The sequence below is a fragment of the Citrus clementina genome, unplaced genomic scaffold (assembly GCF_000493195.1).
Source record: "Citrus clementina cultivar Clemenules unplaced genomic scaffold, Citrus_clementina_v1.0 scaffold_5, whole genome shotgun sequence".
NCBI lineage: Eukaryota > Viridiplantae > Streptophyta > Magnoliopsida > Sapindales > Rutaceae > Citrus > Citrus x clementina.
Window position 1 is genome coordinate 4176712 of NW_006262201.1, and position 24351 is coordinate 4201062.

The 24351-nt window shown below is 35.9% G+C and overlaps 1 long non-coding RNA gene across 2 annotated transcripts; it reads left to right on the plus strand.

The window, feature by feature from the left end:
- Position 1: 1 nt before the first annotated feature.
- On the plus strand, positions 2-23298 carry LOC112098288. Of its 2 annotated transcripts, none has more exons than XR_002905396.1 (6): positions 2-59; positions 220-321; positions 456-507; positions 790-891; positions 984-1155; positions 23275-23298. It is a non-coding gene; the product is annotated as an uncharacterized LOC112098288 (long non-coding RNA). The 2 variants fall into 2 exon arrangements; XR_002905395.1 differs by lacking the exon at positions 23275-23298 and adding an exon at positions 9006-9022.
- The last annotated feature ends 1053 nt before the right edge of the window (positions 23299-24351 follow it).

Sequence of the window (24351 nt, forward strand, 5' to 3'; positions counted from 1 at the left end):
AGGCCCTTGACAAAATTCTCAAGCGGTTGCAATGCAATTACGATCATCCTCAGCCTCAGGTAATTTCTTCTCCTGCTTTGTATTTATTTGTTATCTAATTAGGAAGCGTAAAGTATCTTGAATCATTTTCTGTATCTGGAATATATGCAAGAGTTTCTAAAATTTTGATATGAGTGTAATGATGGTAATTTCTGTTTTCTGTCTGTCATCAAATGTTAGAAAACTTTCATTGAGACCCTTGAACCGAGTCATTTTTGACAAGTGAAGGACAATTGCTGAAGAGTGGGAATGGTGCTAGATTGGGGAATAAAGACAAAGGAGGTAAATTATTTGCAGTTTATTCAGCATTATTTGCTTTGGACCACCGCCTGATTCACAAGTCTCCATAATTTGGCTTTTGAGCAGTTGTTAATAAATTTTTAATTCCATTGGTGCTAAATGTGCACGTGAAGCAGGCAGAGCAGGACTGTGGAAATGAGAAGGTTTTTAGTGAAAGCTTAAACTCAGGTAATTCTAAAAAGTACATGTTTTTGCTGATTTATCTAAATCAGGAAGTTTTATTTCCATCTGTTACAAGATAAAACAGAAACAGAACACAAAGAAAAATATTCTACTTCTTCTGGCAATCTTGCCTTCATTCAGACAATGAAACCATTTCCTTTCACCAATTTCTTCCAAAAGTTTGAATAAGTTTCATGGTTGGACATAGTTAGCTTCTTTTTCTTTTGGTGCATTTAGGTCCTATCAAGTGACAGCCATAAGTATGATTGCATTATTGGGAAATTTTAGGTTTGGATGGCTCCCCATGTTATTGCCAAGAAAGTCCTCATGTCAGAAGCTGCGGTTCTTTTCATCAGCCTGAACCCGAACCTGTCGTTATGGATAACTCAGGTTTTTGTCATCAACTATATCATCTTTTTTACTGTTTTGAAACTCTTAAGATTAAACTTCAGTAAAGTTGTTTCAGTTATCCATGTAAGCAGGCTAAGGATATTTAGCAGCTTATTTAGGCAACTGCCAGAATTGAGTTTGTTTGCTCGAAACTTGTATGGTGACAAGGATACTGGCAAGGATAGTGAGATAGTTTTTTGTGTGAGTGAAATTTGAAAGCTTGGGTGTTCTGGGATTTGCAATTGCAATCATCCTCTGAGTCAGGTGATTTCTTCTCCTGCTCTGTCTTGATTTTCTCTCTAATTGAAAGCATAAAGTATTTCAATCAAATTCTGTACCAGGAATACGTAAAAGTTACTAATATTTTATTTCCATCTGTTCGCATTGATAACTCGGCGGCATATGTGTTGTGCGCGGAATGCGGAATCAAGCGCGCCAAATAATTATAGAAAAATAAAGGACACAAGAATTACGTGGTTCGGTAATTAAACCTACATCCACGGAGGCAAGAAAGAATAATTGTTTATTTAACAACTAATAGAGTACAATATTTGAGTAACGAATCTCACTTCCCAGAAACCCAAATATACCAAGTACTCTCACACTCTGCAGGAAATATAAATTCCCCAGACACACTTCTCTCACTTCTCTCAAAAGCTTAGAAACTTATAAGCTTAACAATTTTGGGATTATTTCAAATGAACAATTTCCCTTCTATATATAGGAACCGTAGCTCACCTACCACTTCCAATTTGGCTACAACTTGCCGAATTGATAAATTGAATTTAGAATGGAAAATCAATTTGGTGAGCAACAAAATCAACAAGTTTGAAAAATCAATTGGCTTCTAGAAAAACATCACATTTTTCCTCCATACAATTTCAACAAAATCGTCCCACCAACCATGTCTTTTGAAATTTGCATGCCATTCTTTGACTTGTTGTGCGCGGAATGCGGAATCAAGCTCACCAAAAATTACTGCAAAAATAAAGGACACAAGAATTTACGTGGTTCGGTAATTAAACCTACATCCACGGAGGCAAGAAAGAATAATTGTTTATTTAACAATTAATAGAATACAATATTTGAGTAACGAATCTCACTTCCCAGAAACCCAAATATACCCAGTACTCTCACACTCTGCAGGAAAGATAAATTCCCCAGACACACTTCTCTCACTTCTCTCAAAAGCTTAGAAACTTATAAGCTTAACAATTTTGCGATTATTTCAAATGAACAATTTCCCTTCTATATATAGGAACCGTAGCTCACCTACCACTTCCAATTTGGCTACAACTTGCCGAATTGATAAATTGAATTTAGAATGGAAAATCAATTTGGTGAGCAACAAAATCAACAAGTTTGAAAAATCAATTGGCTTCTAGAAAAACATCACATTTTTCCTCCATACAATTTCAACAAAATCGTCCCACCAACCATGTCTTTTGAAATTTGCATGCCATTCTTTGACTTTTCAACAATTCTCCACCTCGGCGAAAATTTTCCAAATCTGAGCCGACTACCAACTAACCATCCCCAAAGTGATCCTTCAATAAGGATCCAGAATGGCTGTGTCGATTCGACTGCCTACGTACCCAAACTGTCTTGATTTTCTCTCTAATTGAAAGCATAAAGTATTTCAATCAAATTCTGTACCAGGAATACGTAAAAGTTACTAATATTTTATTTCCATCTGTTCGCATTGATAACTCGGCGGCATATGTGTTGTGCGCGGAATGCGGAATCAAGCGCGCCAAATAATTATAGAAAAATAAAGGACACAAGAATTACGTGGTTCGGGAAGCAGTTGGCAGCAAATTCATATGGAGTGTAGACAATGATGAGCAAAAAGGTGATTCTCAATTTCTTTTTTTTTTAAAGTGAAATTATTTGTTAGATTGAAGCTGATATTGTAAGAAGGCCATTGAGCTAACCTATGTCGCCACTTGCCTAGATTGCAGGGGGTCAAGACTCAAAAGAAGCACTGAAATTTAAAAAGCATGCAATAGTTCTTTTGCCATGTATCAATTAATGCAAGTTTGAATAAAATTAACATATATCAAGACACAACTAGAAACATCATACTTTCGTGTAAGTTCATTTCAGAATATTTCTTAGAGTTTGTATAAAATGAAAAGATTTTAAAATATAAATTTAATATTTGTTTATTACCGTTGTTTGGTCTAATTTCCTCGGGAGAATTTTCAGAATTTATAGGACATTAGTTTATAATTTTGAAATTTTGTAACCTAAATGTTTTTTTTTTTCGGTTACCATTTTGTTTTCCTGCTTTATCTACGTGTATGTTGACTAAAACTAATCTATTTTGTTAAACCTTTACCACTTTAGACATTGCACTAAATATGAGTTCGTGATGCTTGCATTTTATTGATGCTGATGATTCGTTGAATGTTTTATGTTTTTGATTTTTAAGTATTCCGGATCGAAGTTTGTGTCTACGCGGAAATTGTAAAGGCAGCATATAAAGTACTCGTCGTTCTTTAGATTTTATTGAGTACACTTTTTTCACATTTAGCGTATGCTATACACTACTGATTTGCGCATTGACATATAACTTATTTTATCATTTTGAATGAATTGCACGGCGAGGCTTATCAACTTTGGATGAATCCTCCAATTGTCACAGTCCAAGACTGGCTGCAGTGAGTGAAAATTTACCCATATATATGCTGGCTATTTTTATTGGCGACGAATTCGTTGTAGTTGGTCCATCTTGCTATTCTCGGACAATATTAGAGAAAATAATCATATTATTTCGCGTGATGTGACCTTCCATAACTTATCAATTGAATTACTGTAAAATTATTGTGTAAGTTTAGGCCCAATGGCACTTTAGTTCATCACATGATAGCCTGGATTTAAATGGAAAACTATATTGCATTGCTTCAAAAAAATAAATTAATGTTTTTAATATGAATATTTTTAACTATATTCAGTTAAAATAATATATTCTTAATATTAATATTCATAGATGAAATTCTTTTGCGGATTTAAGAATAAAATATCAAATAGTTTTATTTTTCTTTTGTTGTGTAACTTGGACCGAAAAAGAAAATGAGCTTAACATGACCCTCCTTCCGGCACTATGCATGTTTTTCTTGTATTGATGACAGTGCTCTTGGTGCTTCTCATCTGCTTCTTGCTTTGGTTTCAAACAAGTCTTTCTCCGTCAAGACATTTATTGTAATTTCATTTGGAGACATCTGTCGTTCAAATATATTTCATATTCAAGCTGTTGATAATTCTGCTTGAGAAAGCCTACAAAGCAGCTGTGTGATGTAATGGAAGACTATATATGCAAGCGGTCATCAGTTTCTCTTGAATTCTTTCTTGAGTTTCTTTGAATTATTTGTGAATGAGTTCTTAATCGGCTGCTGCTCTTCAGGAAAAGGAAAGTTTTGCAAACTGGTGAAGCTGATCGATAAAAGCAATGTACCATCTTTGCTGGCATGGATCGATGCCAGTGAGTAGCTCATTGGTGGAAGTATTGCCAGTAACAGAACCCAAAGCAAATGAAACTATTTCAAGGCAGCAGTTGGCGCTTGCAAGTGAATGGAGGCCATTGACAAAATTCTCAAGTGGTTGCGATGCAATTACGATCATCCTCAGCCTCATGTAAATTCTTCTCCTGCTTTGTTTTTATTTGTTATCTAATTAAGAAGCACAAAGTATCTTCAATCATTTTCTGTATCTGGAATATATGCAACAGTTTCTAAAATTTTGAAACGAGTGTAAGGATGGTAATTTCTGTTTTCTGCCTGTCATCCAATGTTAGACAACTTTCATTGAGACTCTTGAACAGAGTCATCTTTGCTGGCATGGATCGATGCCAGTGAGTTTTTTTATTTGTCAACCTTTTTAATAATGCATATGTGTTTCTTCAACTTGAAGCGGCATATAAGACGAAAGAAGTGATCTTTATCCAATTGCTCCAAATTATTTGCAAATTACTGAACACGAATGCTGATGAATAAACTGATGGCTCTATGTATGTATGCACATGCATGGAGAAATTTTAAGTCAGACATTGACTCGTGGTACCAAATCATTAAATAATCTTGAAATCAAAGTAATAATTAAATACAAATAAATTGCTCGAATTGTACATATATCTGAATCATGTAGTGAAGAAAATACAACAACAACAGCCAATGGCTCAAATTCCCTATCAACTTCTAGTCTCAACACTTTTGAGTGTCAGAAGCATTACTCTGCTACTAGTTAACAAACATATAATTAGTAATTTGCCATTCACTTCCCTTTTAGGCCTAACACATTTTCTATAAAAGAGCCACAGAGTGAACTCAGCAGGAAACACTCAATTTCAACCTACGTAGGACCAGGAATTTCAACCAAAAAAAAAGTGTGCAATTGCTTATCCTATCCTATTGCTACTAGAAAGAAAGTGAACAATTAATTTCAGTGAATAAATTAAAAAAAAAATTACTTCTGCAGATACTCAAGCTAAGAACACATTAACCCATTAAAGACTCCAAATTGCATCAAACAAATTGTTGTTAAACAAGTAAAACAAAGAAAGAGAGTTAAGGAAGCTGACCAAGTAGTAGGGGAGCTGAAGAAAGACTGCCAGTGAATGTAAGAGAAAATAAAATGCAAGAAATGGTGAAGTGCAGCTTTTCATGTCAACTTGAAATTGAGTTTTCTGTTTTTTTTTTTTTTTTTAATCTTTTGGATTTTTCAAACAAAGAAAATGAGGAGCAACCAGGGAGATAAAAAGGGCGCCAAGGCAACTGTGTGTTGGGTTTAGAGCCAAAAAAAAAAAGAATAAGACATCGTGTTCTTGTGGAGACCAGACCTATTACGTAACGTCCCCTTCAATACCACTAGTTCCGTATCTGGTTTTTTCTTCGTCTTTTACATAGTTTGCAATTTTATTCATTTGAGCCCTACAGATGATATAAGGGACAAGAGCGCAAAACAGAAACTCTGTCCACTACTGATGATATAACAACGAACCGGGGTTTTTAATTAAATACCCTTTAATAGTTTCAAAATTATTTAAATACCTCCTCCCTTTTTAGTTTTCATGGATACCCTAACAAAATTATTTAAAAATGGTTCAATTTTATTCTACTCTCAGGAATTAAGTGTTGGATAGACTAGAAAATTCTGAGTACAAAGCATCGCTTGTTTTCGTTGGTTTTTTTTTTGCATTCCAGTAGAAAGGTTGTGTACAATTGAATCTGATAACTATGGCAGGAGGTAAGTTTTCTAACTTGCGCATGATGAATATAGTCTTTTATTTCTTCCATTGTAATTTTTGTTTAATAGAAAATCTATTTGAGATTTTGTGAGAAGAAACTCAACAATAAAGTTTGATAGACTTTGTGGATATTAAGAGTTTGACAAGTAATTGAAATCTGAAGTTTACTGAAGTTTACGAGCAAACAAACTGAAATCCGAAGTTTACTGAAGTTTACTATCAAGAGTTTCAAAACAGTGAAAAAGATGATATGGTTGATGACAAAAACCTGAGTTATCCATAGCGACAAGTAACATACTGAAGTAAGCCGTGGGGAGCTGGCCTGTTCATGGGCTATTTTTCTCTGATGATCTGCATTTTTCTTCCTTTTAAGTGAACCTTGACTCGTATCAAACCTGTCAAAAGAACAGTTCATCAACTGAGCTGAGATTTGCTTTCCTTTTTCAAAACCCACCTGAGATATTGTAATTCCCAAATTTCTCTCTCTCAGCTACACGAGCAAGCAGCCGCTTTTTCACTTCATCGACGAAGGTAAGCGATAATATCTATTTCGTCCGATTGATTTCTTGTTTCCTTTTCAGTGTTCGGGTAAATTATTGGCATGCCTGACTTTTTGACCATTACATGATTCATAAATTTATATTAATTTTGATTTTGAGTTGACCGGTTACTTTTATTGGTTTGCTTACTTTGACTAGGTGACCGATTTCTTGTAACTAAATTTATGACGTGATGCAGGAAGCTGGGCAGGATATGAAATGAGAATCTTATTAGTGGAAGGATTGCCAGTAACAGAACCCAAAGAAAATGAAACCATTTCAAGGCAGCAGTTGGCAGTTGGGAGTGAATGGAGGCCCCTGACAAAACTTCAGTAAACTTCAGATTTCAGTTTGTTTGCTCGAAACTTGCATGGTGACAAGGATACTGGCAAGGATAATGAGATAGTTTTTGTGTGAATGAAATTACGATCATCCTCAGACTCAGGTAATTTCTTCTCCTGCTTAGTTGTTATTTGTTACCTAATTAAGAAGCATAAAGTATCTTGAATCATTTTCGTTGTCTGGAATATATGCAACAGTTTTTAAAATTTTGATATCAGTGTAATGATTGTAATTTCTGTTTTCTGTCTGTCATCGAATGTAAGACAACTTTATTAAGATTCTTGAACCGAGTCATTTTTGACAATTGAAGAACAAGTGCTGAAGAGTGGGAATGCAAAAAGTTTTGTTGTTTTTAGCCTTGTTTTCTTTGAACCAGCGCCTGATTCACAAGAGTTCATTAATTTGGCTTTTGATCAGCTGATTGATAAATGTTCAATTTCTTTGGTGATAAATGTATATGTGAAGCAGGCAGCAGGGCATGACTGTGGAAAAGAGAAGATTTTAGTGAAAGCTGAGACTCAGATAATTCTACGCGTTTTGGCTGATTTATATAATTCGTGAAATTTTATTTCCATCTGTTACAAGATCAAACTGCAATTAGCAATTTAACATTCCCTTAAAACCACTAGCTACATTTCATCTTTGCACAATTACACTTAAAATTCCACTAAAAGAAACTCTTGAGTTGCTCGCAAGCTATATGTCATTATCCATTGAATTCTTACCACATACATCTCACCTTTCAATCAATCACATAATAATCAATATACATATTGTAAGAATTCAACAAATGGAGAACATAATATACTATAAAAGCATCCAAAATTTTTCCATCTCAAATTATTACTAAACTTCTTGAACAAGTTGAAGATTGGGGGGAAAAAGTGCAAGAAGGAAAAGCATTATTCTACTAGTTTCTAGGTTTCTCATTTGAACAGAAAGATTAAATAAGATATTTGTGTATGGCTGTAGTACTACACGGTATCTGCTAGAAAGCAAAATACCTTCTGCTGATTGCACATTGGAATGGGAATAAGTTGGTAAATATATAAGTTACATAAATTATTTTGGATAATTCTGCTGGTGAATTAATTATCTTAAAATCACCCTTTTATTTTTTAAAAAATCTTAAGTTATTTTTCATATATCTTAGGAAGACAAACAAACTTTCATCAACTCTCCTTTTTTAGCTTTTCCCTTCAATAATGTTAGAAATTCTAACATTTGAGTCCTGCTTGAGCTTAATACTATTTATCACTCATTTATTAGATGATGAATTTTTTAAATTATAAAGTTATTTGACTACCATTCAATGAATGAATGTCACATCATTTAAAACTCAAAGAAAAGTATTCTACTTCTTGCGGCAATCATGCCTTCATTCAGACTATGAACCATTTCCTTTCACCAAATTCTTCATAAACATTGAATAAGTTTCATGGTTGGACATAGTTAGCTTCTGTTTCTTTTGGTGCATTTAGGTGCTATCAAGTGACGGCCGTAAGTATGATTGCATTATTGGGAATTTTACGATTTGATGGTTCCCCACGTTATTGCCAAGAAAGTTCTCATGTCGGAAGCAGCGGTTCTTTTCATCAGCCTGAACCCGAACCTGTCGCTATGGATAACTCAGGTTTTTGTCATCAACTATATCATCTTTTTCACTGTTTTGAAACTCTTAATATTAAACTTACAGTAAACTTCAGATTTCAGTTTGTTTGCTCGAAACTTGTATGGTGACAAGGATACTGGCAAGGATAATAAGGTAGTTTTTTGTGTGAGTGGATTTTGAGAGCTTGTGTGTATAGGGATTTGCAATTACAATCATCCTCTGCCTCAGGTGATTTCTTCTCCTGCTCTGTCTTTATTTGCTCTCTAATTGAAAAGCATAAAGTATTTCAATCAAATTCTGTACCAGGAATATGTAAAAGTTCCTAATATTTTATTTTCATTTGTTTGCATTGATAACTTGACGGCATATGTACTAGTTAAAGAACAAACAGAATCAGAGCTCAAGAAAAAGTTTTTTCTGCCATCATATTTGAAAATGAAGTCATTTGCAGGAAGCGGTTGGCAGCAAATTCATACAAAGTGTAGACAATGATGAGCAAAAAAGGTGATTCACAGTTTGATTTTTTTTTAATAATGAAAATAATTTGGTAGGTTGAAGCTGATATTGTAAGAGGGCCATTGAGCTAACCTATGTCGCTACTTGCCAAGATTGCAGGGCGTTAAGACTCAAAAGAAGCACTGAATTTTAAAAGGCATGCAATAGTTCTTGTGCCATATGTCAATTCATGCAAGTTGGAATAAGTTTATTGGTTTGAACGCTGTTAGCTCCTTTTCCTTTCGTGCATTTTGGTATGCTATCAAGTGACAGCCGTATGTATGGTTTGCATATAGCTGCTGCTGGGAAATGTGAGGATTTCATGGCTGGCCGTGTTATTGTTTTAAATTAGATGTGATAAGCTGTTGCTTGGAGATTCTGTTGCCAAGACTTTGCTCACATCAGAAGCTGTGGAACCTCAACCCTTCTCTAGATATCATCTTTTTCATTGTTTTAAAACTCTCAGGATTAAACTTGAGTAAATTTGTTCGGTTGTCTATATAATCATGTATTGAGTAAACTCTCAGGATACCGAGCAGGCAAATGCCATAACTCGGTTTGTTCTTCAAAAACTTGTTTAAGATTCTTGACAAAGCTGCATGAAGTGAATCTTGGGAGCTTTGAGGGTGAGAGAAATTAGAGGGTGTATAGGGATTTGGGTTTATTAGTAAGTTATATATGTATTTCGTCACTTATCATTATCATTTTTATTTTCACAGAAAACCTTCTGATGGTGCTAAATTTTCAAACACCGGTCCGATTCAAAACTTCATATTCCAATTATATTCATAAGACAAATGGAACACTTTGAACGGCTAGTGTCCGAGCATTGTAGTTTGATTTATTTTGATGAAAGTACCTTTTGACATTGAGATTCTTTCATGATTTAAACATTCTTTTTTAAACCAAATTATTAAAAAAAGTAACTAACATATATTATTTTATTAGTGCTTTTTAAATCAAATATACATAGGAGAACTGTAATTCTTAGCAATCAATTTTTCACTAAATACACCTGCAATAAACTATTAATAACAAAGTGATAGAAAATACCTGATTTTTCATACTTTCTAATTTCTTGTGGTCCTAAAATATGGGCATTTGTGTAATAATTAGCCCATGTGGATCTCTATGCCATGAGTTTGATAAATAGCTATCAAGGATCACTTATTAAGCTGAAAATATTTGGAGGACAAAATTGTAAAACTAAAAGGGTAGAGCAAATATGGCTATCTAGGATTAAATAGTAAGTCAACTATATTTAAAGGATAAAATGTTAAAACTTGAACTGTGATATTAAAAATATCTCAACTATTACATTATTAAACCATATGTTCTAATAGTTTTTTTTTAAGCTTCAAAATGTTCAGGATTTTAGATTGAAACATTTTCATTTGAAATTATTTGGTGCAGTCACAAGTTAAGAAAGAAAAAGTTGTCCCATTGGTCATTTCACAAAAATGAAAGCCCTGTATAACATGGACTTGAATGGAAGCCCAATTGTTTGTGTTTGATTAATTGATTTCAAGCTTTATCGGATCTTTGGACCTGGATACTTTACCGCGGCCTCTAAGCGCTATAATTTTTTTTTTTTTGGGATAAACGGCGCTTCAATGAGGGCATTTCCAATACTTAACACTATTTTGGTGTAACACCAACACTAAAAATGTACATTTTTCACACTAAATTACTATTTAATCTCCAACCCATTTGATCTACCATGATTGTGACTCCCACTGGGGCCACGTTCTGTTGATCACCCTCTCGTCACCGATAGCGCCTCCGCTTGTGGCGAACTTGCTTGTCTATTTTCCCTATTTTTCCGCTTACTCTCCTCATTTAATACGGAGGCTGCAACATCATCGAAAACTAGACTGTCCACTGAATTGTAGTTTGTCAGGTTGACGATGAGTTGTTCATACGAATCTTATAGACTTTGAAGTAGAAGCTCTGCATGTACATTATCCTCTATATTATGACCCAACGTTGTGAGTTGTGAAAATAGAGTCTTCAAGGTGTTGATGTGGTCGGTCACCATTGTAGATTCCACCATTCGAAGAGTATAAAGTCTCCTCTTCAAAAAGATTTTGTTGTGTAGTGACTTGGCCTCGTACAATTTTGTAAGAGTATCTCATATTTCCTTTGCTGTATTTTTCTCTGCCACACTGGATAATACTCCATCCGCAAGTGCCAAGTGTAGATCAGAAATAGCGTTGCCATCTATCTCATTCCACTTGTCATCAGTTATCTCCATGGGCCTTTCTCCAATTGCTGCCAAACAATTATTTTTCCTCAATACAACTTTCATCTTCATTTTCCACAATGAAAAATTATTTCCGTTAAACTTCTCAATTTCATATTTTGCTGCCATTTTTTTGATAAATACCGCACACAAGTTAGTGTATCACCTTGAATAGTTGTCGGTATGTGTGAGAATGCACACCAGGAAAGTTCCCAGGAAAGACTGGAGGGGTCACACTGGTCCACTTAAAACTCAGACTCCTTAAGCACTTATCGCGTTTGTAACAGAACTTTCCTAGACATGTACAAAACCACACAGTTGCTTTTACTTACACCACTATTTCCTACTTTGCAGTGCAAAAGTTCTTGGATCGCTCCCATCGTTTCTCGTGAACAGTACCATATACGTGAACAGTGCCACATACATGAATAGTACCGTATACGTGAACAGTACCGTATACGTGAATACTACCCTTTACGTGAACAGTACTTGACTCCAAAAAATTCAACCAATAGCTTTGATACCACTGTTAGGAAATTGGTAGGTGAAGCAGACACGCAGCTAAAATAAAATTGGAAGAAAATAAAGAACAAGTACAAAGTGGACACCAAGAAATTACGTGGTTCGGCTTTTAGCCTACGTTCACGGGCGAAGATAGAAGGAAAATATTATACTAGTGATATGAAGATTACAAGTATTGTAATATTTTGGCTCACTATCCAAAACCCCAATACACTCAATCTCTCACTCAATAAACTCTCAGGAGCTTTATTATTTTAAGCTCTTAAAATCTCTCAAGCTTTCTCCTTATTATTCTCTCACAAATTGTATGCTAAAATTAGGGTGGGAAGCCCTCTTTATATATCCAAGATTTTGGCTCTTTTTTTTTTATATAACAAGTCAACACGGCACCATTAAGAATGGCGAGCCATGTTGAATGGCATGGCACCGCCCATCTAGATGGCCGGTGCCAACCATGACTTTAACATTCTATCACTTGGAGATTTGATTGAGAATCAATCAATCTCCACATCATCCTTTCTACTTCGCCATAATCATGTTGCCTACGTTTTTACTAGGCCACAAGAGGATCTACTCCAGTTAAACTTATCAATATTGATTGGCTTAGTCAAAACATCTGCTAGGTTCTCCTTCGTATGGATTTTTGCAAATTGACACTTCCATCTTCCACTACTTCTCGAACGAAGTGATACTGAACTCCTATGTGCTTTGTCTTGGAATGAAAGGCTGGATTCCTTGCAATGTGCAAGGCACTCTGACTGTCACAAAACACAGGAATTTTCTGTTGTTTGTGCCCGAGCTCCTCCAATAATCTTTGTATCCAAATAGCTTCCTTGCAAGCTTGTATAGCTGCCATGTATTCTGCTTCTGTTGTAGATAAAGCCAGAACGGTCTGCAGTTTCCAAACCCAACTTACAACTCCTCATGCAAATGTAAACACATAACTAGTAGTGGATTTCCTTTTATCAAGGTCTCCTGCAAAATCTGAATCCACATAGCCCCTGACAGTAAACTCTGATCCTCAATAACATAATACAACATCTGAGGTTCCTCTTATGTATCTCAGAATCCTCTTCACAGCTATCCAATGCTGTCCACCAGGATTCACCATGTATCGACTGATTGCTCCCACTGCTTGTGCAATGTCTGATCTTGTACATATCATAGCGAACATCAAACTTCCCACTGCTGATGCATACGGTACTTGAGACATCTCCTTCCTCTCTGCTTCATTGCTAGGACACATACTTGAGGATAATTTGAAATTAACAGGAAGTGGGGTAGAAATTGACTTACAATCTTGCATGTTGAAGCGCCACAAGATTTTCTTCAAGTAGTTATTCTCAGAAAGCCAAATCTTTCTGTTATTTCTGTCTCAGTGAATTTGCATCCCTAGAATCTTGTTTGCTGGTCCCAAGTCCTTCATTTCAAACTCCCTAGCCAACAGTGCCTTCACTTCTTGGATTCGATCTTTGTCGGGGCCTGCTACCAACATGTCATCCACATATAACAACAAAATAATGAAATCATTATCTTCAAACCTTTTGTAATATGCACAATGGTCTGAACTGAGTCTGTTATATCCAAGACTCATGATGAAGGAATCAAATCTCTTATACCAACACCTCGGCGCCTGTTTGACACCGTATAGAGATTTGTTCAACCTACAAACCAAGTTTTCCTTTTCTGTTTCTGCAAAACCTTCTGGTTTGAGCATATAAATTTTCTCTTCAAGTTCTCCATGAAGAAATACAGTTTTCACATCTAACTGCTCTAGATGTAGGTCAAATATAGCACACATTGCCAAGACTACTCTGACTGTTGTGAGTCGAACCACCGGAGAAAATATCTCGTTGAAGTCAATACCTTCTTTCTGAGCATATCCTTTCACCACCAATCTTGCACGATACCGCTCCACTTGATCATTGCCATCACGTTTGATCTTGTAGACCCATTTGTTTCCAATGACTTTTCTTCCATGTGGTAGTGGTACAAGTTCCCATGTCTTATTTTTATGTAGAGCTTCAATTTCTTCCTGCATTGCTGTCATCCACAAAGCAACATTTGAACTTTCTAAAGCTTCATGGAAAGTTGATGGCTCTCCATCCTCTGTTAGAAGACAGTATGCAACATGGATCTCTGTGACATACTCCGAGTGCCACGCTGGCGATCGTCTCTCACCAATTGACCAAAGAACTTCTGGAGTCTCAGACTCGACTGGTTCTTGTTCCTCGTGCTCTGGTGCTGCTTTAGAAGAATCTGAATCTTCTAGATTATTTCCACATATACCGGCACAGTTTCTGACTTTTCTTTTACAGTGTCATCATCTCCATCTTTCCTTTACAGTTGATCTTCTACAAAAATAACATCTCTGTTGATGACGATCTTGTGGGCAGTGGGGTCCCACAAACGATACCCCTTTACTCCATTAGCATATCCCAAGAAGATACATCTTCTAGATTTTGGATCCAGCTTTGTTCTTTCTTACGGATTGTACATCACATACACAGGACATCCAAATGCATGTAAGTAGGAATAATCAGCTGGCTTTCCAGTCCACATCTCCACGTTGTCTTCAGCCCAATAGCTGTAGATGACGACTGATTTACTATATAACAAGCAGTTTTGGCTGCTTCTTCCCAAAATGAATTGGGTAGACCAGCAGTCCTCAACATAGCTCTTATTCTTTTGTAAGAGTTTTGTTCATCTACTCCGCCACTCCATTTTGTTGAGGAGTGTATGCTACCGTGAACTGTCTATGAATACCTTCTTACTTACAGAAAGCAAGAAACTCACCGTCTGTATACTCTCCACCATTATCTGTCCTCAAGCACTTGACCCTTTTACCAGATTCAAGTTCCACCCGCGCTTTGTATTCTTTAAATACTGGAAATATAATTGACTTTTTCATAATTGGATACACCCAACATCTCCTGGAATAATCATCAATGAAAGTCACCATATACTTTGCACCTCCCATGGATATATCCAGTGATTCCCAAACATCAGAATGAATCAAGTCTAAAATGCATTTACTTCTAGCAATAGATTTACTGAATTTTAATCTATGCTGCTTACTTGTAACACAATGCTCGCAAAATGGTAAACTTACCGATTTAAGCCCCGGAAGTAATTTTCACTCAGAGAGAATCTTCAAACATTCTGACATGTGACCAAATTTGAGATGCCACATCATCGTTGACTCTTCTCCATTTGATACGAGACACGCATTAGCCTCCTATAGTGTTTCTCCTTTAAGCATGAATAGATTAGCACCGATCTTTTCTGCCTTCATCAATACAAGCGCTCTTTTAACAATTTTCGTAATTTCATTCTCCATATGAGTTTTATACCCATGACTATCCATTTGTCCCAAAGACAATAGATTTTTATTCAGGTCATTGACATGTCGTACCTCCCCAATTGTGCGAATTGTACCATCAAAATTTTTATTTTGATAGTGTCAATACCAGCGATCTCCAAGGTATGATCATTACCCATATATATAGATCCTCCTGAGATATGTTCATATGTGTGGAACCATTCTCTCCGAGAGGTCATGTGCCAGGTAGCTCCTGAGTCTATAATCCAGACATCAGATAGTCGTTTTCTACCTTCTAAAACAGTTGTTGCCTCGCTTTAGAGAATTTCACCATTATCTGAAGTACTTGCTACACACCCTTGAGCATTTGATGACTCAGGTTATTTGCCCTCTCTTCTCTTCTGGTTACTCCAACACTTTTTCTTGACGTGCCCTTTCTTGCCACAGTTGTAGCATTTAACATTCTTCTTACTTCTGGATTTTGATCTACCATGATTATGACTTCTACTGGGGTCACGTTCTGTTGATCTCCCTCTCGTCACCAATAGCGTCTCCGCTTGCTGCGAACTTGCTTGTCTGCTTTCATTATTTTTCCGCTTACTCTCCTCATTTAATACGGAGGTTGCAACATCGTCGAAAACTAGACCGTCCGCTGGATTGTTGTTTGTTAGGTTGATGATGAGTTGATCATACGAATCTGGTAGACTTTGAAGTAGAAGCTCTGCATGTACATTATCCTCTATATTATGATCCAACGTTGTGAGTTGCGAAAATAGAGTCTTCAAGGTGTTGATGTGGTCGGTCACCATTGTAGATTCCACCATTCGAAGAGTATAAAGTCTCTTCTTCAAGAAGATTTTGTTGTGTAGTGACTTGGCCTCGTACAATTTTGTAAGAGTATCTCATATTTCCTTCGCTGTATTTTTTTCTGCCATACTGGATAATACTCCATCCGCAAGTGCCAAGTGTAGATAAAAAATAGCGTTGCCATCTATCTCATTCCATTTGTCATCAGTTATCTCCATGGGCTTTTCTCCAATTGCTGCAAAACAATTATTTTTCCTCAATACAGCTTTCATCTTCATTTTCCACAACAAAAAATTATTTCCGTTAAACTTTTCAATTCCATACTTTGCCGTCATTTTGTTCATAAATACCGCACACAAGTTAGTGTACCACCTTGAATAGTTGTCAGTATGTGTGAGAATGCACACTAGGAAAGTTCTCAGGAAAGACTGGAGGGGTCACACTGGTCCCACTTAAAACCCAAACTCCTTAAGCTCTTATCGCCTTTGTGACAGAACTTTCCTAGACATGTACAGAATCACACAGTTGCTTTACTCACACCACTATTCCCTGCTTTGCACCGCAAAATTCTTGGATCGCTTCCACCGTTTCTCGTGAACAGTATCGTATACGTGAACAATGTCGTACATGTGAATAGTATCATACATGTGAATAGTATCGTATACGTGAACAGTACCGTATACATGAATACTACCCTTTACGTTAAGAAATTGGTGGGTGAAGCAGACACGCAGCTAAAATAAAATTGGAAGAAAATAAAGAACAAGCACAAAGTGGACACCAAGAAATTACGTGGTTCGACTTTTAACCTACGTCCACGGGCGAAGACGGAAGAAAAATATGATACTAGTGATATGAATATTACAAGTATTGTAATATTTTAATTTACTACCCAGAACCCCAATACACTCAATCTCTCACTCACTAGACTCTCAGGAGCTTTATTATTTTAAGCTCTTAAAATCTCTCAAGCTCTCCTTATTATTCTCTCACAAATTGGATGCTAAAATGAGGTGGGAAGCCCTCTTTATATAGCCAAAATTTTGGCTCCTTTTTTTTTTTTATAACAAGTCAACACGGCACCACCAAGAATGGTGGGCCGTGTTGAATGGCATGGCACCGCCCATCTAGATGGCCGGTGCCAACCATGACTTTAACATTATAGTCCAAGTTTTCGAGGACCACTATATTGTATTGATTTAAAAAAAACTAATATTTTTAATATTAATATTCTAAATTATATTCAGTTAAAATATTAAATATTAAAAACATTCTTAATATTAATATTCTTAGATGAAATTATTTTGCTGACTTAAGAATAAAATATTAAATAATTTTATTTTTCTTTTATTGTGTAACGTGGACCAAAAAAAAGGAAATGAATTTAATAAAACCTTCATTCAAAACCTTCATTCCGCCACCATGCATGCATGTTAATTGTTTCCAAATTCCAACCTCCGTACTCTCTTGAGGAGTTTCCCATTCATCAATTATTATTTTTTATAATCCATACCATCCTGATATAATTAAACACCATTAATAATGTACCAGCCTTTAAATAGTAATTAATTTATTTAGTTGGCCACCTAAAAGAATCCTGCAGGAAATAGAGGTTAAAAATTTTATTAAATTTGCTTACCGCTGTATCATTATATATATAAAGAGTGAAATCTAAATGAAATTTTTTATCATCCATTCAGCAAACACTTATAATTCACAAATAGTGAATCTATGCATTGACAATGTGGATTAAGAATTATAACACATGAATTCAAACATACCCTTGTGAAGTTAAGAATAAGTTCATACTTCAAATGATTTTTTAGCTAATAAAGCAATCAGTTTCATTAAACGACAGCGTTGAAGGAATTGTGCAATTTTTTACGTTCTTTTCTAGACAGACGTTACAGAAATGGGGTAAGTAGAGGGCTGGCCTCAGATATCTCACAATTGTTAGTGAGATAAAATGTTATTGTAAAAGGCGTTTAATAGAATAATATTAATTCTTTTGCATTGTTATAAAAATATTTTTTTCTTTTGACAGTTCTGCAGGACAAGTGATCAGAGCTCAATGAATATAGCCGTGGAGGCACAGCAGAGCAGGATTATGAAAAAGAGAAGCTTATTACAGGTCATTCAAGTTTACTTGCTTTTATATAATAAGTGTTTTGGCCGATTTATCTAATTCACCAAATGTTTTTTCCGGTACATATCTCCATTGGTATCAAGAAGAGGCAGAACCCAAAGAAACGTTTCTTGCATCTTCATATTTGTGCGCATTCATCCTTTCATTGAGAATAACCATTTCCAGGCAGCAGTTGCCAATCAATTCGCACGTCGATGCTATTCATAGATATTAAAGACAATGATGAACCAAAGGTGATAAATCATAAATGCATAATTACCAAACCTCCATCCTTCTCTCATTATGATTTGATTTTAAATGAATTATTGCTTGGTAACATTATTTCCAACCATTGCAAGACCTTTTTTTTTTTTTGGGAGAAATTTCAATTGAAAGTGAAACCTTTAGACATTTACCTAATGAAGTTAGTTAATCGGGAGGGTGGAAAAAAAAAAGTTGACGCAAGTCAATACACAATAATGATTAATTAAATCCGGAGTGACTAAAACAGAGCCACTACTTTTTCAAAAATATCTGCATTCATCACTTTCTCCAGCAGCTAGTCAGCTACACACGAATCAATTTCTCTCCTCGTTTGTCATCCAAAATTATTCACCAATACCATGGCTGATGCAATCGTTTCCACTATCTTGGAGCAGCTGATTTCCTTCGCTGCTGAAGAGATAAAACAACAGGTGATCGAAGTTACACCCCTCATATTACAAATACTTCCAATGATTTTAATTGGTTTTGTTTTTATCAAAAACATTATATATTTTTGCTTTTTTTTATTTATCTGATAATTTTATATTTTGAAATTTGAATTGAATTTAATTAAAAGGTGATGTAGTAACCACTCATTTTTATTTTATTTCATTTATATTCTCGATAACTAACCATATTTTGGTAACTTAATATAACTCTCGTACATAAGAAATGATCCAAACCCACAATTTTAACTCTGTATAAATATTCAACGTTGAGTCATTAATTCTCAACTCAGCACTGAATCCCATAGCTATTACTTAGACTCTATGAAAAATTTCATAGTTTTCTTACATTCTTTGAGTTTGGTAAGTGATTTCGTATAATTTCTTTTCAAGTTAAATTTTAATTTGGTTTATGATATAGTCTCTGTGCCGAATTGTATCTTTTATGATTCTTGGATTTTGGGCTCCAACTTTTTAGGATTTGATAGTCACATTTTATGCCATGCTCAGATTGATTTTCATGATTTTAACTACCCGTTAAGTGGCTTACAATTTGACAAAAGTTTGAAAGGAAATATGTTTCAGGATTCTGTTTTAATTGACCTTTAAGTAGAAATAGGATGCTTATAACTTAATGTGGATGGTTTGTAAAATCATGAAATTCGGATAGGATTCACTAGAAATATGTACAAGACTCTCCATAAAGTTTCATAATTTTTCATTCGGTATGGGGTGGTACAGGTGAAACTTGTGGTTGGTGTTGAAAAAGAAGTGAAAAGCAAGTTGTGCTCGATGATGCAGAGGAAAAGCAAGTGAAGGACAAAGCTGTTAGTCTTTGGCTGGGTAGACTCAAGTACGCATCCTACGACATTGAAGATGTGTTGGATGAGTGGATCACAGCAAGACGCAAATTGCAAATTGAGGGTGGCGTTGATGAAAATGCTCTTGTTGTTCCTCATAAGAAAAAGAAGGTATGTCTCTACTTTCCCGGCTCTTGTTTTGGATTCAAACAAGAAGAATTTGGTTTCAAACAAGTCTTTCTCCGTCATGACATTGCCGACAAGATCAAAGAAATCAATGAAGAGCTACATGATATTGCCGCTCAAAAAGACATGTTTGATCTTGTTAAGAGTGGCAATAAAAGTAGTGAAAGACCAAGGCGTGTACAGAGTACCTCCTTGATTGATGAAGAAGAGATTTGTGGCAGAGTTGGTGAGAGGAATGAACTCTTAAGCAAGCTGTTGTGTGAGAGTAGCGAGCAACAAAAAGGCCTTCATATCATCTCAATCGTTGGTATGGGAGGCATAGGGAAAACAACTCTTGCACAACTAGCTTGTAATCATGACGAGGTGAAGAGAAAGTTCGACAAAATTCTGTGGGTGTGTGTATCAGAAACTTTTGAGGAGTTTAGGGTTGCCAAAGCGATCGTTGAAGTTTTGGATGGTCGTGAATCTCATTTAGCTGAATTCCATTCTCTTCTTATAAGTATTGATAAATCTATTGCGGGAAAGAGATTTCTTCTTGTCTTAGATGACGTATGGGACGGAGATTACATTAAGTGGGAACCGTTCTACCGTTCCCTAAAGAATGGTCTCCAAGGAAGTAAAATTTTGGTTACTACACGTAAGGAGTCAATTGCGTTTATGATGGGATCCATTGATATTATCTCTATCAAGGGATTGGCCGAAGAAGAATGTTGGTCGTTGTTTAAGCGGTTAGCATTTTTCGGTCGATCCATTGAGGAATGTGGAAGATTGGAACAAATTGGACAAAGAATTGCAGGAAAGTGTAAAGGCTTACCTCTTGCAGCAAAGGTAATAGGGAGTCTCATGCGTTCTAAAAAAACTGAAGAAGAGTGGCAAAGAATCTTAAATAGTGAGCTATGGAAAATAGAAGAGATCGAGAAAGGTGTTCTAACTCCTTTGTGGTTGAGTTATAACGATTTGTCATCTCGAGTAAAAAGATGTTTTTTATATTGTGCTGTCTTTCCAAAAGACTACAATATAAAAAAAGACAAACTAATTACATTATGGATGGCTCAAGGTTATCTTAATGCAGAACAAAATGAAGAGATGAAGACAATAGGTGAAGAGTATTTTGGCATCTTAGCTTCTCGCTCTTTCTTTCAGGAGTTTACGAAAAGTTATGATAATCGTATTATATGGTGCAAGATGCATGATATGGTGCATGATTTTGCCCGATTTGTAAGTCAAAATGAATGTTTTTCGATGGAAATTAACGGCAGTGAGGAACCAAACGCCACAAACTCTCCTCATGGGAAGCTTCGTCATTTAATGTTAATCATTGGTGAAGGGGCTTCATTTCCTGTCTCCACTTGTAGAGTCAAAAGAATGCGAAGCCTCTTAATTGATAGTAGCAGATTTGATTATCAGTCGTTAAATGGTGAGATCCTAGAAGAATTATTGAGGGAATTGACAAGTTTAAGGGCATTCGATTTTTGCAGATCGGACCACACACGATTGGGTTTCACTCTAGAGATTCCAAGAAATATAAAAAAGCTGATACATTTAAGATACCTTAATTTGTCTGGTCAGAAAATAGAGAAGCTACCGGAGGCATTGTGCGAGCTATATAATCTAGAGAAGTTAGATATTTGTGGTTGTTGGTGTCTTAAAGAATTACCTGAAGGGATTGGGAAGTTAATAAACATGAAGCATTTACTAAATAGAAATACCGATTCTGTAAGGTACATGCCAGTAGGGATTGCGAGATTAAAGAGTCTTCAGACATTGGAAGAGGTCAGTGTGAGTGGAAGAGGATGTCTTGATGGTAGGAAAGCATGTAGGCTCGAATCTCTTAAAAACTTGGAACACCTTCAAATATGCGGTATACGTGGACTGGGTGATGTATCAGACGTGGGCGAGGCTAAGCGATTAGAACTTGACAAAAATAAATACCTCTTCAGTTTGACCCTTTGGTTTGATAAGAAGGAGGAAGAAGGAGAAAGGAGGAAGAACGAGGACGATCAACTTCTTCTTGAAGCCCTGCAACCACCTCTGGATTTAAAGAAATTAACGATATGGTCATACAGAGGCAACACTGTTTTCCCCAGCTGGATGATGTCATTAACCAATTTAAGGAGTTTAGGTCTCTGTTACTGCAAAAATTGTGAGCAGCTGCCTCCTTTGGGAAAATTGCCATCCCTTGAAACGCTCCACATATTGGGCATGAATAGTGTGAAAAGAGCGGGTAATGAATTTTGGGGTATAGAAAGTAATCACCATGACTCATCTTCATCTTCATTTTCATCAGTTATTATTGCCTACCCCAAATTAATATCACTTTCAATTCATTGTCTGACGGAATTGGAGGAGTGGGATTATGGGATTACTAGAACGGGAAACACGTTCATCAACATCATGCCACGTCTTTCTTCCTTGCGAATTACTATGTGCCCCAAACTAAAGGCACTGCCCGACCACATTCATCAAACGACAACACTGAAGGACTTGACCGTTGGGTGGAACTCTGATCTTCTGCAAGAACGTTACAGCGAGGGTATAGGAGAAGACTGGCCTAAGATATCTCACATTCCCAACGTCAGGATTTGGCAAGACGTAATTTCTTCTCCTACTCTGATTTGCTTTGTTGTTGTTTTTAATCTAATTAAGACGCATAAATAGCATTTTGATTTTGAGTTGACAATTTTCTGGACCAGTGATCAAGGGTGAGAATGGCGCTAGGATATTGAATAAGGCACTGAACTTAGGCTGATGTCAAAAGAGGTAAATTATTGACATGTGTAGCTAATTTGACCGTTTCCTGATTCATAAGTCTACATTAATTTTGATTTTGAGTTGAGTGATTACATTTTAAGGTTTGCTTACTTAACAGGGCCAGGACATGAAATGAGAAGCTTATTAGTGGCAGTTGGCAGTGAATGGAGGACCTTGACTAAATTCTCAAGCGGTTGCACTGCAGTTACGCTCATCCTAAGCCTCCTGTAATTTCTTCTCCTGCATTTTTGTAATTTGCTATCTAATTAAGGAGCGTAAACTATTTTGAATCGACTTCTATATCAGGAATATATGCAACATTTTCTAAAAGTTTGATATGAGTGTAATGATGGTAATTTCTCTTTTTTGTCTGTCATCGAAATGTAAGATAACATTCATTAAGACTCTTGAGAGTCGTTTTTGGCAATTGCAGGACAAGTGATGAAGAGTGAGAATGGTGCTAGATTGGGGATTAAAGCAAAAGGAGGTAAATTATTGGCAGAGAATTGTGAGAGCTTGAGTGTACTGGGATTTGCAATTACAATCATCCTCTGCTTCAGGTGATTTCTTCTCCTGCTCTGTCGTTGTTTGTATCTCAATCAAATTCTATAACTGGAATATGCAAAAGTTTCGAATTTTTTATTTCTATCTGCTTGCATTGATAACATCACGGCATATGCACTAGTTAAAGAACAAACAGAAACAGAGCTCCGGAAAAAGTTTCTTCTGCCATCACATTTGAAAATTCATGTAAAATGTAGACAGTAATCAGCAAAAAGGTGATTCACAATTTCATTTTTTTTATGAAATTGATTGTTAGGTTGGAGTTGCTAAAAGGCCATTGGGCTAACCTATGTCGTTACTTACCTAGATCAAGACTCAAAACAAGCATTGAATTTTAAAAGGCATGCAATAATTTTTGTGGCCATATGTCAAGTCAGGTAAGTTTGAATATAATTATTGTTGAAGGGGTTTTATTTTCGGTGTCCAAATAGAGATACTGATTCTTTAAGGTAATGCCAGTAGGAATTGCAAGATTAACAAGTCTTCGGACATTGCGAGAGTTCCATTGAGTGGTGGATGAGGTGTTGATGGTAGCAAAGCATGTGGTATGCGTAGACTGGAAAACATGTAAGATGTGGGCGAGGCTAAGAGATTAGAGATTGACCAAATGAAATACCTCTTTAGTTTGAGGCTTAAATTTGATGGTGAAGAAGAAGGAAGGAGGAAGAATGAGGATGATCAACATCAGCTTGTTCTTGAAACCTTGCAACCACCTCTGACTTTGAAGGAATTAGAGATATGGTCATACAGAGGCAACACTGTTTCTGCAAGTAGTCCTCTCTTTTCTTTTTATTATATTTTATTTAGTTATTATTTATTATTTATTTTTTGGTTTACTCTGCTTCTTCTTTTTACGTTTCTCAAATTTTGAATTTCATTACTTTTGAACATACGACAGTCTGTTATGTGGCGACCCTGGTTTTTAATTAAGGTTGTAAAATATTATTGTAAAAGATGATTTATTCAATTTGAGTAATTCGTTTGCTTTGATAATGATAGCAATTTTTTATTTTGACAATTTGCAAGGTGAGAATGGTGCTGATTGGTGATTCAGGATATGGTTCAAACACCATTGAATAAAGCTATGGACATGGTGGCTCAACTTAGCTAGATTGGTATCAAAATTGGTAAGTTGGCTTGTCAATGTACCGATGCTTTTGTTTTCTCTCAACCCTAATTACCTTAACTTCATTTAGTT